General features: G+C 53.9%; 1 long non-coding RNA gene across 1 annotated transcript; it reads left to right on the top strand.

Annotated features, from left to right (window-relative positions):
* Positions 1 to 3,768: 3,768 nt before the first annotated feature.
* On the top strand, positions 3,769 to 6,837 carry LOC131481162 (uncharacterized). Its single transcript, XR_009246106.1, has 3 exons — positions 3,769 to 3,844; positions 4,712 to 4,820; positions 6,088 to 6,837. It is a non-coding gene; the product is annotated as an uncharacterized LOC131481162 (long non-coding RNA).
* The last annotated feature ends 5,959 nt before the right edge of the window (positions 6,838 to 12,796 follow it).

Below are 12,796 nucleotides of genomic sequence, written 5' to 3'. Positions count from 1 at the left end.
CCCCCAGCTCTTTCTTGCTGCCCGAATATTTTTTCATATATACATGAAGGTACATCTCTATGTACATATCTGTATGTACATCTCTATGTGTATATATATGAAGGTACATCTCTGCATGTGTTCTTGGATTCCACACATATTAAAGTTGTAATTGAGACTTTCTCTGTGTTAAATATGCAGTCTACTTTTCTTGTCACAGCCTTCTTTATCAACTCTTCTCTGGATTTTATATTTTATTGATTTTTTTCTCTCACAGTCTATAGAACCTTTAGTTTTTCAACAATTAATTTCTCCTTTTTGCATTGAGGACTTAAATTTGCTTTACCATAGTTCACTGTTCCCCAATAGTGTGTGTGTGTGCGAGTGTGCGTGTGCGTGTGCCTACTGACCTTCAGTCTTTCCTGCCTCTAATATTCTTTGTAACATTTTTTATTGGAAAGTCAGATGTGCAAAGAGAAGGAGAGACCAAGAGAAAGATCTTCCATATGCCGAATCACTCACCAAGTGCTTGCAACAGCCAGAGCTGAGCTGACGTACAGCTAGGATTCAGGAGCTTCTTCCAGGTCTCCCACACGGGTGCAGAGTCCCAAGGCTTTGGGCCATCCTCCACTGCTTTCCCAGGCCACAAGTTGGGAGCTGGGAGGGAAGTGGAACAGGTGAAACACTTCCATAGATGGAACACTACCAGCTCCCATATAGATCCCAGCATTGGTAAGCAGAGGATTTAGCCACTGAGCCATCATCCTGGGCCCCAGAGCAGATTTTTTACCCTCCTGTAATCCCAGTCATGTTATTTTGCTTTATTCCTGTGTTTCCTCTTTCTGAGAAGTCATTGTGTGTGCCAGTGTCCTGCCGAGTTTCTCAGATGTTTTCTAGTAATCTGATGATACCAAGTCATGAACTTAGATCCTTGATCCATGGACTTGGTTTTCATGTAAGGTGTAAGGTGGGATATTGTTTCACAAATTCTGCGTGCAGAGATCCAGTTGTTCCCAGGTCCGTGTGTTGAAGAGACTGGCCTCTCTCAGGGCACTGATCTTCACTCCTTGTTGTGGATGAGCTGGTTGCAGATTTGCAGATTGATTTCTGGGGTTTCTGTTCTCTTCCGTTGGTCTGCATGTTACTTTTTGTGCCAGTATAAGGCTTCTTGGATTATTTCTGCCTATAGACTGTGATATTCTTCCCCTGCCACACACACTGACAAGGATGGGCACACTGACTGCACTAACGCCCTGGCCAGATGACATGTTTCTCTGCCCACATATTTTAAAAGGAACCTTCTATTCCCTAATCATCAACGTATTCCTTGCTCTGCTCTAGAACTTTGATAATTTGCCACTGCCCTCAAAATTATGAAAGGCTGTAAATTCCTGTTCTATTTTCTAAGATGTTGTAAATTGTTGAGCCACTGTATGACTAGTTGAAATCTTTTGCCATTTACAATGTGATTCCTGAAAATATTTGTCTTTGAACAAAGTTTTATTGATACCATGCTTCAACATGCTGTCTGTTATGGAAACTTTCTGACCACTGCTCTGATCAGGACGTTTCTGACTTAAATCTCACTTTGCTCATTGAAAAGCAAAACAAAACAAAACAAACTATGTAAGGAAAAGCCTCAGAAAAGTTTCTAAGGGACTTGTCTGACGTTAACACATATTTCCCAGGGTTTGATCAAATAATGAAAAATGGAAGAGAATTTGAACAATGGAGAAAGAGACACATAAATACCATCCACCCTGTGAGTACAGCAGGCTTCTTCCTTTTTTCTGCTTGAGAACTAATGACAAGGTTCTTAGCTACAACACAAATTTTAATAGAGATGCCAAAACATTGGTTTATTGGGTGACATTCACCTTTCTCACAAAGCTAGTAATTAGAAACCAAAAATCAAAATGTTGGTAAACTTAAGAGTGGTGGGTTTCATCATGCCAGAAGAAAATGAACGCACAAGGCCTCTCACTCTTGGGCCCCTCTGGGTGTCAGGAGGGCAGAGAACGGGCCCAGGTGGCCCGGAAGGAAGGGACAGGGACTGCAGGCTCTGAGGCAAGCCCAGAATGCAGGTGAGTGCAAGAAGGCTCTGACCTGGTGGGGGGGGGGGGGAGCGAGGAAGGGAGCACCTGAAGGCAAAGAGGGTGGCAGGGCCACAAGAGAAGTCCCTGTCCCCATCCACTCCTAGCGATGTCATGAAAAACAGAGGCAAGAGGACAAAGATGGACTCAGTGTCCTGGGGGCCAGGCATGTGGGGTTGGGGTGGCACACTCAGTGTTCCCTGAGAGTGCCAAACTGAGTCCTGCCCTGGCAGAAGGCGGGAGGGCACGAGGCAGAAGGCCCTCCCCCACTCCTGGGAGAACATTACCCTGCCATGACCTTTCAACCCCCAGTCCCATCTTAGTACTACCATCTTAGGGTGTGGGCGCCCAGGCCACGTCTGTTGGGTCAGACAGTCTCATCTCTGCAGCCCACACGGGAGTTAACAGTTGGCTGAACATGGCGTGAGGGTGAGGGGACAGGTGGGTGAGATGACAGGTGGGTAAGGTGAGAGGTTGCTGAGGTGACAGGTGGGTTAGTTGCAGGGAGATGATAATGACTGCCCTGTCTGCTTGTAATCCAAGCTCAGGAGGTGGGAGGACTGGGGCACCTTCTCCCCCTCTGGCCTCCTCTGAGTCTCCATTTGTCCTTGAGGGTCCAGGAGGGAGACACAGCAGGGGCACATGGCAGAGCCAGCCCTGCAGGAGGTGTGGGGGCTGCCCTGGTGGGAGCAGCCTGATTCCTCAGAGACCAGAGCTGTCCCTGCCTCCTGGGATCCTCCTCACAGCCTGGGAGCATGCTGGGACAGCTCACAGTGCTGTCCACACAAGAGGCACCTAGGCTCCAGGCCTGGCAGCAGCAGGTGGTCACAGTTGGGCAGCGTGCAGGCCATTAAGAACTATTTCATCTGGTGGCCTTCCCGCTGGGCCCAGAGAGCTGCCTTCTCTTCCCTCAGCCTCCAAGCCTGCTTGTCCCACCCTGTCCTGGGCAGAATTCCCAGTTACCCCCTGCTTCCAGCCAGACTTCCAGGAGCACAAAGGGCGGACATGGGATGGCCACACCGCTGCTGCTTCTCTGGCTGGGGCCAGGGACTCCGAGGAGGTACCCAGGAAGCACTTAGCCCTGTGCTAAGAGCAGTACAGAGAGCACTGAGCTGGCTGAGAGCAGCAAGGGTCGCAGGAACACCTCAAGCTGCTCCCTGCTCTCTCACCTACATCCCACGCCTGGACCCGAGAAACGATCTGGCCTGAGGATGCCTTCCTGGTTTCCACAGCTCGGGGAGGCCTCCCCGCGGGAGGGACACGCTGGACCCGGTGGACAGGAAGCAGAGAATGAAGCCGGAAGCGGTTAGAAAGCATGATGCCTGCCTTGGTCCTCCAAACACCTCTGCATCCCCAGAAGTGAGGCCTGCATGGGCAGGTGCCAGGGCAGGAGAGTGGGTGAAGTTCAGCTCCCTGCACGCCAGGAGAGCTGGATCAAGGTCCTCATGCCACTTGATGAGATGCAAGGCCCAGGGAGACTTGGCGGGCACAGAGACAAGCGCTTCTCAGTTCCGGATCTCTGTGGGGATCCCTGGCCTTGGGGAGCCCACCTGAGCCTGCAACCTGCTCGGCAAGCCCGCAGGGCCTCGCAGCAACGGGGTCCTTCACTGTCTGTCCCGGGGGCGGCCGCACGGACCCCACGTGCCTGGGCGCGCCAGCTCTGCACAGCGGCCCACCCGCCTCGCTCTGGGCGCGCGCTGCCCCGGATGTTGCTAACGGAAATCTCTCGGAGCCCCCAAGAGCTTCAGAGGCCTAGACTCAGACAGCCTGCTGTGAGTATTGAGGGCCAAGGCAAGGTCCACTGCTTCTTGGGCCACTCAGCCCCCTCGCCCAGTGCCGTTGCTTGCCTGGCCCTGTCATGTCTGAACCGACTTCACAGGGCATTGGGGAGGCTCCCAGGGCTTCCCCTTGCTGCCGCTGTCCCCAGTGTTTATGGTGGTGGCTCCTACCCCATGGGTAGCATTTCACAGGTCCTCAGCGTACTGAGGGCACACTCCAGGGTGACTTCCCGGAGGCGGTGCTAGGAGGAGGAAGCTGGTGCTGCTCGAGGCCATGCACAGGGGCGGGGGTGGGGTGGGGCACGCGGCTTGGTGCTGCTCAAGACAGTCTCTCCCCAGGGCCATTTTGTGATCCGCGAGGCCCTGCAGCAGGCTCTGCTGTGCGCGTGCGTCTTGCTGGCCGCCCTCCTGGCCTGGTCTCCAGGGAGAGCACTTCCTAGCAGTCCCTGGGAGAAGGGAGCTCGAGTTAGAGCCTGGGAGGAGAGTAGCCCTGCAGAGTGGACAGGAGGCTCGAAAGCCCGGGGGCGACCCCACAGCCAGGGGCGGGCAGGACACTAAGCACAGCAGCTCTCAGACCGGTAGCAGCACCCCATCGTTGGCCTTCAGACAGCTACAGGTTGATGTGGTCCTGCCTTTCTTTGTGCACAGGTCTGAGCCTCTGAGGAGCACCCCAAGTCACAAGAGAAGGGAACCTGAGTTCCCCTTCAGGGTGACGTGCACCAGGTGCAACCCTATCAGCAGCTCCTATAGCTCCACCACGGAGCCCTGGATGCTGACAGCAATCAGGGCACGACCTCCTGCACCGGAGCAGGACCCATCCAGGCCCCTGCTGCAGAAGGCTCCTCTGCTGCTGCCCTGCAGGAGACGTGAGCTGCTCATCCTGCCCGAGGCACCTGACCCTGCCTAGAGTCACCACCAAGGACCAAGGAACGCTGTGCTGTGAGTCAGTGGATCAACAGTGTCCTGAGTGGTAAGCATGGTCCCTGTCTGCCACCTCCTCTGGTGGAGCCATTTCCTGTTCCCTGGCAGACACCTACCTTCCTCCTTCTGCAGGGAACAGAAGCAGAGCTCTGGCCTGCTCTTGCCTCTGTCTGTAGGGAGAGGCTGCTCTGAGGCTCGTCCAGGAAGCCTGCCTTGCTGGGCCAGGCCATAAGGACCTGGGTGTCCTTTCCTGGGGCCCAGGGCTCATTGCTGTGCTGCGAGGCTCCTGCTGGTGTGTGGGATGAGGGCTGTGCAAGACCTCCGTGAATCTGCATTTGAGGTGAGCCCAGCAGACCCCACCCCCAGTTCGCCAGCAATAGCATGGCCTACAATATGATCAGCTCCCAGAAGGGGCTTCATGGTACCACTTGGTTGCTGGAGGCAGCAGGACTGGGCCCTGTGTGGTAGCAGAGGGACAGGTCTCCTGGGATAGCCCCTCCAAGCCCACAGGATGCCTCTCCCTGCTGCTCTGACCCACACACAGCATCCTTGGCTTCCTTGGACCTGTGTGTACAAGTGCACAGGGACATGCAGCCTGAGGAAGGGGTCTCTGCAGTGTAATGATCGCTTGAGAGTTCCAGAAGGACTCGCAGCCACAGGCTGGGGGTCTGCCACTAGTCTGGGCCCTAGATAGATGCAGGCTGCAGGTGTGGCAGAGGCTGAGTTGGTGCATGTGTACTCTGCACTGGGTCAGCTCTGCAAGGGAGGCAGAGTGCCAGAGGAACAGGCCCCTAGGGGCTCCTCGGGGTCCCAGACAAGGCACAGTTTCCTGAGGTCAGAGGTCAGCTGATGCTCCAATGGTTTTCCGGATAATGCCACTTGTGAAAAAGGACTGATTGATTTATTAACTTATTTGAAAGAGTTACAGAGAAGTAGAGAAAGAGAAAAAGAGCTTCCACTTGCTGGTTTACTCCCCTGATGGCCACAGAGGCCATAGCTGGGCCAGACTGAAGTCCAGAGCCTAGACCTTCCATTGGTCTCCCACATGGGTGTCAGGTCTCGCCCAAGAATCTAATCAATCTTTGGAGGTTTTCCCTGGTGCCCCAACAGGGAGCTGGTCAGTAGTGGGACAGCCAGGACTGGAACTGGGGCCCATATGGGATGCCAATGCAGCTAGTACAGACCCTTTAGTTTCACGTTGATAGGGATGTGTGCAGTCCCCTGGGAAATACTTCAACAATCTCATGGGAGATCTTGACCAAGCAACCTGCCCTGCAGGCTGGAGTGTGCGATCATGCCTTGCTTTCACTCCCCAGGAGGTGGCGGCAGTGAGTTCCCTCCTGCATCAGCTGGCAGACAGATGTGGAGTGAGCTGGGCTGCAACATCTCCAGGCTGCAGGACCTTCCTCGCCATCGACTCCTGGGGCTGCTCTTGAACTACTTCATGCTTGGTTGTGGACAGAGCCAGCTGTGTGCGCCACAGGACAGCGTGTCAGCTTCTCTGTCACAGCATGTGGACACAGTGATGGTTGAGTTTATAGAAAGCTGAATGAGTCAGACTTTACTGTGTGTCAGGCATCCCAGGACCCCACCCAAGGCCCCTTCACCTTTCCCTGCCTGCTTGCTGGAGGGCACCCAGTGTTGCCTCCTGGTCCCTGTGGTCCCAGAGTGTGAGATGGAGGCCCAGGCCCAGGCTTCCTCCTCCTGCTGACCCTTGCTATGATTGGGGCTCACGGGGGAGTTGGTGTGGACAGTGCAGAAGGTCTGCACACACTGGGCCCTGAGACACGGCCTCTGTGAGCACCCACAGGACAGTGATGGAACAATCCCACTGCCACCTGTTGCCCCACACACTGTGGACCTGAGCCAGGGCTCCCGTGTTCCAGCTATATTCCCTTTCTCCTCGGCATTGACCCATAACTCCACGATGTTTCAGCATCATGTCTGCACGCTGCCAGTTTCCTGCAAAGCTCTGCTCGCATCTTCTCTGGGGCTTTCCTACCTGTGGCTTTGTCTCCTGTTTTTACAAATTGTATTTGAGGTTAGGGATTTACAAAAAAAGAAAAGAAGAAGGAAAAGAAAGGAAGAAAGAAAAGAGCCAGGGGCAGAGGTCATCTGTCTGCCTGTTTATTCCCCAGTGGCCACAATAACAAGGGCTGGGTCAGGTTGAAGCCAGGAGCCAGAAGCTCCCCCGAGTCTCCACATGGGTGGAAGGGGCCAAGCACGTGGGTCATTTTCCACGTTTCCCTGGTGCATAGGCAGTGGACTGGATCAGCAGTTTGAGAGGCTGGGATTTGCGCCAAGGCCCGTGTGGGATGCTGGTGCTGCAGGAAACAACTTCATGCACTATGCGACAGCACCAGCCCCTCGGGTTTGGGTATTGAGGCTGAACCCCAAAGAGGGGCCTCCCTTTCCTGGTGTGTCAGTTGAGAGTGAGTAATACCCCGAGATCTTACTGCAGGCACTGCTGACCTGGATGAGCAGCAGGGATGTACTCTGATGCTGTGCACAAGTCCTGTCACACTCGTGTCAGCCTTCATCCGGAAGCCTGCCCGCAGCCGTGGTGGTGCCCCCGCACCAGGCGTGGCCGGCGGCCCCTGCTCCCTCTCTGGTCAGACTCTTCTCCAGGGTCTCTCCATGCACTCCTCACTCCTGGCACTAGGGACTCATCGACACTCATTTCATGCTTTAGACCAACAGTTCATATTGTTAATGTGTAATTCGTTGCTGGAAATGTTGCAGTTGACTGTGTGAGTTCTTTGGAGAGGGAGAGAGAGATTTTCCTTCTGCTGGTTCACTTCCAGATAGCTGCAATAGCTGGGCCAGGTGAAGCCAGGAGCCAGGAATTCCATCCTGGTCTTCCAGCGGGTAGCAGGGGGACAAGCACTTGGGCCATCCTCTGCTGTTTTCCTAAGCACATTAGCAGGGAGCTTGATCAGAGGTGGAGCAGCGGGCCTTGTACTGACATCCACATAGGATGCCGGCCTCACAGGCGGCGGCTTAGCTTGCTGTGCCGCAGCAGCAGTGTCCTTGTGAATTTTTCTCCTGTGCCTCCTGAACATGCCTGTTCCTCCTTTCTTCTCAGCACTTCTTTACTGGGAGCCCCACGAGAGGCTCCAGGGTCCTCTGGGGCTTTCCCTGCTCCCGTTCCAGGAGCATGGAATTCACAGTCAAGGTCTGGGGACTTGCACGTGCTCACACCTTAGGGGAATGACTGCTTCCAGATGCTTGACGGAGACATCTGGAAATAAGTTTGTGTGCACACTGCTCACTTGTAACATGTGCCTCTATTTCTGGGCCCACGTCTTCCACTGTGGTGTGTGTTCAGGGATCCATGACAGACCTTGCACCCTGCAGGTCCCTTCCAGAAATGTCTCCTTGCGGGCCTGGGACGTCTTCAGCATCTTCTCAGAGGATCTCGGTCTAGTCATCTGATGTGTTACTTGCTCCTCCCTCCTCTGCATGGTGGGCAGAGCTGAGCAGTGACTAACAGCCCGTCAGCCCCTTCGGCATTAGCCCTGGAGTCCCAATCAACTACTGGGTTTGTCCTTCCAGGTGGTGGGTTAGGCTCCCTTCTGGATGATGGGTGGAGGGCAGCTCATCTGTCATCTGTGCAACCAGAGTCTTTGTGCGCCCTCTGCCCTCCCTGTCGGGCCCTCTGGCAACCACACCGATGTGGGGTGCTGCTGGCTTCTGTTTTCCTGAGTATTTCTGTATCGACGTGACAGTCAGGACTGGGAAGTTTTGTCTTTTAAGAGTTATTCTTTATGATATAAAGAACAATTTTCATTAGAGTTTATAGAAATAATTATAAAAGTCTAATAATTCTTGATTCCTACCTTGTTCCTTTCTTTTTAATTTCCTTGATAAAACCAAGTAAAGATTTCAACAAGTAAGAAGTACACAGAGCTAGCACTGTGGCATAGTAGGTAAAACCCCTACCTGCAAAGCCAGCATTCCATATGGCTGCCAGTCTTTTTTTTTTTGAAAGTCAGGCTTACAGAAGCAAAGCTCTTCCATCCACTGGTTCACTCCCAAATGGCTGCAACAGCTTGAGCTGAGCCGATCCCAAGCTAAGAGCCAGGAGCCACAAGCTTCTTCCAGGATTCCCACATGGGTGCAGCGTCTCATGGCTTTGGGTCATCCTCGATGGCTTTCCCAGGCCACAGGCAAGGAGCTGGATGAGGTGTGGAGTAGCCAGGACGTGAACTGGTGCCTGTATGGGGTTCTGACACTTGCAAGGGAAGGATTAGCTTATTGAGCCACTGTGTTGGGCTCGATGGGTGCTGTTCTTGTCCAGCTGTTCCGTCCCAGCTGCCTCCCTACCACTGTCCTAGGGAAAGCAGCAGAAGATGCTCCAACTCTGTCTCTCCCTGTTCTGTAACTTTGGCAAACAAATCTCCCTTTTTAATGTGAAAGTGCCACCATTGGCAGAAATGTAACAAGGACTACAAACAATAGCCAAATCTCAGGAGCAAAATTTTCTCATGATGCTTCTGCAACTAACCCCAAAATTGTTGTGGAAAGACATCTCTTCCTCTCTCTGAATAATTTGTCAAAAGCATTCGTTGATTTATCTTTCTGGGAGGAAGTGTCACCCATCAAACCATCTGCCCCTGTGTCTTCCGTCCGTTCCATCTCTGCTTGCTGTAGGCCTAGCAGCAGTTCCTAATGGTCAGTAACTGTTTCCCGGGAATCCTCCTGTTACTCACGTGCGGTGACGTGCGGTGCTCACTGTGTGCCGTGAGCCACGCAGGATGCCCTCCCTCACTCCTACAAGGCTGAGGAATGCCCTTGCTGCCTCTGTGTCTGTCTCTTGCTAAGTCTGCATGGCAAAGAGGCCTGCCACAGAATCAAAGTAGGTCATTTTTATTTGCTCTGTTATTCTGCTGGGTTTTAAAGAAACTGGTTTATTTAGTTGAACTGTTAGAGAGTGGAAGAGAGAACTTTCGTGTTTTGCTTCACTCAGTAGATGGCTGCAGTGGCTGAGATGGGCCGGCCAAAGCCAGGAGCCAGAAGCTGCAGTGGGTCTCCCACATGGGTGGTCTGGGGCACGAGCACTTGGGCCACCATCTGCTGCTTTCTCAGGCCCTTAGCCGAATGGGCGGTGTGGATTGCACCAACGTGATTATACAGTGGTGTGGCATGCTCCATGCATGTGGGGGCCATGGCATTTGACCCTTCCTGGTTGGTCTTTGCTGCCTGTGGGTCTTTCTCAGGCACTGTTGTAGATGGTGCCCAGGTGGATATGCCCACAGTTTTCTTCTGCCACGTGTACCTGTGTGGCTCCCCTGACGCAGGGTAGCACAGGAATGGGTATTTCTTGGGGCACGTAGCATATGACAGCCAGGCAGGTTTGCCCATGGCCTTCTCTGGAGCAGTGCTGCTGAGCTCTAAAGACTTGGGTACTCTGTCCTGAGTGCTGAGTTTTTGTGAAGATAAAGCCCAGGAGGGGGTGCCCAATGCCTTGATCATTGGCAGGGCACATTGGAGGCAGGTGATTGTCCCAGCCTTCTTCAGATATCTGTACTTGTGGAGGTCAGGCACATTAGCCCACATCTTGCCTCTTGTACTGGGTGTGCCTGTGCGGTGTCCTGGAGGCCAAAACAGCAGTCCTCTGGCATTTCTCAGTTGTTCTAGCCCGTACAGCCAGGCCAGGGGTTCCCACAGCCTTCTCCTGAGAACTTCTCCTGTACACGACAAGGACTAACCCAGAAGATCATTCCTTCCTGCAGTAGTTCCTCAGGTTTCTTGGACAGTGTGGCCTGGGCAGGGGCTTCCACAACTTTCTCCTGTGGGATTTTGCTGTACAACATAGAGGAGTAGCACCTTTCTCCCTGGCCTTGTGGAATGGTCATTGCTTCTAGAAGATCTTCCTCAGGAGGATCGGCAGATGTCAGCCAGGCCCAGTGGTCCACAACTGTCTCCTGTGGCATGTTTCTGTATTACACAGAGCCCATGGGGCTAGTTTGTGAGCCTGCCTTGAGGTCCTGCACATGGGGCACACAGCAGAGTTCACCCACTGCCTTCCCCTGACCGATGACACTGTGCGATGCACTGAAGCTGGGGCACCAATTGTGAACTTTTCTCATGTGTTCTTCATGTGGAACCATGCCAGGAGCACCTGTCATCTCCACCTAGAGGGGGATGGTGTGTTGTTCCCTAAGCATGAGGATCCTGGCTCGTGGGCCTACCTGGTTGCTCTTTGCTTCCTGTGGGCCTTCCTTGGCAGTCTTGGCATGTGGTGCCCAGGTGGATGTGGCTGCAGTGTTCCTGCTCAGATGGATGTACCTCTGTGGGTTTCTGGATGCAAGGGCACTGGCCCATGGGTGGTTTTTTTTTGAAGACTTGGCATAGGAGTGTCAGGCTTTCCCACATCTTTCTCTTTTCCAGAGTTGCTCTGCTCCATGGAGTTAGGTGTTCTGGCCCGGGTTCCTGAGCTCTTTGCACGTTGTGCCCAGGACGGCGCATCCTCTGCCCTCCTCTTTGTCATGGCCCTGTATGGTCCTGCAGACACAGGCTATTTGTCTCAGACTTCCTTGGGTATTTGTGCATGTGGTGCACTCAGACATACCTGCAGCCTTCCTCTTCTGCCACATGTTGCTATGTGGTGTCCTGGAGGCTGAGAAAATAGGAGGCAGGTGTTTCTTAGATGTCTTGGCCTGTGGAGCCAGGCTGGGGCTCCCATAGCCTTCTCCTGCGGGATTTTGCTCTCCACTACATGGGAATAGCAACTTTCTTCCTGGCCAGAATGGGGGTTGTTGTTTCCTGCAGACGTTCCTTAGGTGTGTTAGCAAATGGCACCTCGGCCCATTCCTCCATGACTGTCTCCTGTGGCTGTGGTTGTTTTCCACAGTGCCTGTGGCATTGGCCCATGAGACTTCCTCGATGGTCTTCACCTGTGGTGCACAGGTGAGTTTTCCCATCACCTTCTTGTCAAGATGAATGTTCCTGTGCACCGCACTGGAGGCTGTGGTTGCTGCCTGTCGCCCTACCTCGGGGGTCCTCACCTGTGTCTTTAGGGCAGGGTTTTCGTCAGCCTTCTGCAGTGCCATTCTGCTGTGCTGTGTGGATGAGGAGGCCCTTTCTTCTGGGTCTTGCATGGGTTGTGTCACTTTCTGCTGTCCTTCCTCGGAGGTCTTGGTGTGTGTCGCCAGGGCAGGAGCACCTGTGTTCTCCGCCTCTGTGATGTGGTTGTGCTTCGTGCATGTGGGTTCCCTGGCTTGTGCGCCCTGCTGGTTGTTGTTTGCTGCCTGTGGCCTTTCTTAGGGCTTGTTGCAGCTGGTGTCCATGCTGAAATGCCAGCAGCCTTCTTCTTCTGCCCTGTGTGGCACAGCAGAGGCTGGGGTGCTGACCCTTACACATTGCTCAGGTGTCTTGGCGTATGGTGCCCAGGCCCTTTTGCCCACAGCCTTCTCGTGTGGCATGTTGGAGTACTCCCTGGAGGCAGGGGCACTCAGCTGCAGGTTAGCCTCTGGGGACTTCTCATGGGTGGCCAGGATTGTTCATCCACAGCCTTTCTCTTGTGCTGGGTGTCCCCGTGTTGTTCTGCATGCTGAGATAGCAGCCTGCGGACCTACCCTGGGGATCTTGGCCAAAAGATCCGAGGCAGGAGTCCCACAGCCTTTTCCTGTGTGCTTTTGTTGTGCACCAGGCAGCGGGAGGACTTCCCTCCAGCCTCACTCATGCTCTGTGGGACATGCTCAGGGACTGGGCCCCTGGCAGTAGTGCTGAAGTGGCTACACACTTGCCCCTCTGCCGGATGTCCCTGTGTGGCTCCATGGAGCCGTTGTAGGTGAGCTGCGAGTCCTCTTCAGACGTGTTGTCCTGCAGTGCCTGGGCAGATTCAGCAGCAGTCTTCCCCTGCAGATGAGGTTGTGCTTTATGCATATGGGGGCCCTGGCTTGTGGGCCTTCCTCGTTAGTCTTTGCTTCCTGCGGGCCTTCCTCAGGGGTCTTTGCATTATTTGTTGGCCCTGCAGATGTGCCCGCCGCCTGTGTCTTCTGTCGCATGTCCCTGTGGGGA

Source organism: Ochotona princeps, chromosome 9, assembly GCF_030435755.1.
Source record: "Ochotona princeps isolate mOchPri1 chromosome 9, mOchPri1.hap1, whole genome shotgun sequence".
NCBI classification, from domain to species: Eukaryota; Metazoa; Chordata; class Mammalia; order Lagomorpha; family Ochotonidae; genus Ochotona; species Ochotona princeps.
The sequence above is the reverse complement of the archived record's forward strand: the minus strand, read 5'-3'. Positions and strand labels throughout refer to the sequence as shown.